This window comes from Somniosus microcephalus, unplaced genomic scaffold (assembly GCF_052327205.1).
Source record: "Somniosus microcephalus isolate GS21.2 unplaced genomic scaffold, FLI_Smic_1.0 unresolved_chr4, whole genome shotgun sequence".
NCBI classification, from domain to species: Eukaryota; Metazoa; Chordata; class Chondrichthyes; order Squaliformes; family Somniosidae; genus Somniosus; species Somniosus microcephalus.
In genome coordinates this window covers 58,548,885-58,551,684 of record NW_028225182.1, presented here as the reverse complement: position 1 = coordinate 58,551,684, position 2,800 = coordinate 58,548,885, and the positions used below count along the sequence as shown (strand labels likewise).

Here is a 2,800-nt window from a genome sequence, read left to right as displayed (position 1 = left end):
GCGAGCACAGGGTGAACGTGACTTGGTGCCAGTTAGGATAGGGGCAGTAGTCTGGGATGAGCTCAGGTTTATTGAGAGGGAAGATGGCCAGGAGAGAGTCTGGAAGTAACAAAAGCATGAATGAGGATTTCAGCAGCATACATTTACTACGTTTACTTTCCAGATGCACACCGTCCTGCACACTTCAATAAAAGTGAATGATACGAGCTAAAGGTTATAAGGCAATTTGCGAATTCAATAATTTGAACAATATTTTAGTCAGATCATACGCACTGTAAGTCTAAGTTGTTATAGGGACCTCTAGTGACTTAATGACATAATAACATCTAAGAATTTCATTTATGATAAAAGTGTAATATAAAAGGTTGAATAGATCGGGTAAATAGAGGTTCCGTTGTGATTGATCACAAGACGGGGTGGCCGAGTGGTTAAGGCGATGGACTGCTAATCCATTGTGCTCTGCACGCATGGGTTCGAATCCCATCCTCGTCGGATTTTGAGATCTTTTAATGACAATAATTAAATATTGGTTTTATAAACTGCATGAATGAATGAACTATATATTAGAATTAGTACAGTTACTGATTTCAACAACCGCAGTCGAAGTTCATTTGGAAATCCAACCAAAACTCTTGTCCATCCTTTCAGATATAAACCACCCAAAATTTGCAATCTGATTATTTTGCTTCTGTTTATTTTATGCATTAATATTCCAGCAACGATAAATTAAATTAATATATAAATGTTAAATTCAACATTCTTTAAAATATTGTTTCAAATTTATGGAAATGTTTAATCTCCGACCGAGATACGCTGATCTTTCCTTAGGAACTGTTCCCCTGACAGTCAGTAAAAGGATAGGGTGCAGATGGGAGAATGAGAACCAAGGGTCGAGTGAGAATGAGGAAGTTAATGAAATTAGTATTAGTAAAAAAATAGTACTGGAGAAATTAATGGGACTGAAAGTCGATAACTCCCCTGGCCTACATCCTAGGGTTTTGAAAGAGGTGGCTATAGAGATAGTGGATGGATTGGTTGTCATCTTCCAAAATTCCATAGATTCTAGAACGGTTCCCACAGATTGGAAGGTAGCAAATGTAATCCCACTATTTAAGAAAGGAGGGAGAGAGGAAATGGGGAACTACAGATCAGTTCAATAGTAGGGAAAATGCTAGAATCTATTATTAAGGACGTGGTAACAGGGCACTTAGAAAATAATAATAGGATTGGGCAGAGTAAACAGGAATTTATGAAAGGGAAATCGTGCTTGACGAATCTGTTAGAATCATACAATGGTTACAGCATGGAAGAAGGCCATTCGGCCCCTCTCTATGGCCTTCACATCCTTCCTAAAGTGTGGTGCCCAGAATTGGGACCGAACCAGTGTTTTATAAAGGTTCATCATAATTTCCACACTTTTGGAATCTATATCTCTGTTTATGAAGCCCAGGATCCCATAAGACTTTTTAACTGCTTTCTGAACCTGCCCTGCCACCTTCAACGATTTGTGCACATATACCCCTGGGTCTCTCTGTTTGTGCACCCCCTTTAGGATTGTACCATTTAGTTTATATGTCCTCTCCTCATTCTTTCTACCAAAATGTATCACTTCACTCTTTTCTGCGTTAAATTTCATCTGCCATGTTTCTGCCCATTTCTCCAGTCTGTCTATGTCTATATCTATAGTACCAACCCCTGGGCACCACCACTTCCTCCAGTCTGAAAAACAACCATTCACCACTACCCTCTGTTTCCTGTCACTTAGCCAATTTCGTATCCATGCTGCCACTGTCCCTTTTATTCCATGGGCTTTTTTGAGGTTGTAATTAACAGAATAGATGAGGGGGAACCAGTGGATGTGGTGTATCTGGATTTTCAGAAGGCATTCAATAAGGTTAAAGCCCTATCTACCACCCTAGTTATTCGATTTGTCAGGACACTGGTTTAAGTGGAGACCATCCCCATGGAACAGCTCCGTCTTTCCCCAATACTGGTGCCAGTGCCCCATGAGTGTGTGAGAGAGTGTGTGTGTGAGAATGTGTGAGAGAGTGTGAGAGAGAGTGAGCCCCATGAGTGAGAGTGTGTGTGTGTGTGAGAGAATGTGCTCCATGAGTGTGTGTGTGTGAGAGAGAGTGTGTGTGAGAGAGTGTGTGTGTGAGTGCGAGAGAGTGAGCCCCATGAGAGAGAGAGTGTGTGTGTGAGTGCGAGAGAGTGAGCCCCATGAGAGAGTGTGTGTGTGTGTGTGAGAATGTGTGTGTGAGTGCGAGAGAGAGTGAGCCCCATGAGTGTGAGAGTGTGTGAGAGAATGTGTGAGAGTGAGCCCCATGAGTGTGAGAGTGTGTGAGAGAGTGAGAGGGTGTGTGAGAGAGTGAGCTCCATGAGTGTGAGAGAGAGAATGTGTGTGAGCCCCATGAGTGAGAGTGAGAGAGAGTGAGCTCCATGAGTGTGAGAGTGTGTGAGAGAGTGTGTGTGAGAGAATGTGTGAGTGTGTGTGAGAGTGCGAGAGTGAGCCCCATGAGTGTGAGAGTGTGTGAGAGAGAATGTGTGTGTGAGAGAGTGAGCCCCATGAGTGTGAGAGAGTGAGAGAGTGTGTGAGAGAGTGAGCCCCATGAGTGTGAGAGAGTGAGAGAGTGTGTGAGAGTGAGCTCCATGAGTGTGAGAGTGTGTAAGGGAGAGAATGTGTGTGAGTGAGCCCCATGAGTGTGAGAGAGAGTGAGCTCCATGAGTGTGAGTGTGTGAGAGTGAGAAAATGTGCGTGAGTGAGCCCCACGAGTGAGAGTGTGTGAGAGTGTGTGCGTGA

At 43.4% G+C, this 2,800-nt stretch overlaps 1 non-coding gene across 1 annotated transcript; it reads left to right on the top strand.

Moving 5' to 3' along the window:
- The first annotated feature begins 410 nt into the window (after nucleotides 1–410).
- Nucleotides 411–492, top strand: trnas-gcu (transfer RNA serine (anticodon GCU)). Its single transcript has one exon. It is a non-coding gene; the product is annotated as a tRNA-Ser (tRNA).
- Nucleotides 493–2,800: the final 2,308 nt, after the last annotated feature.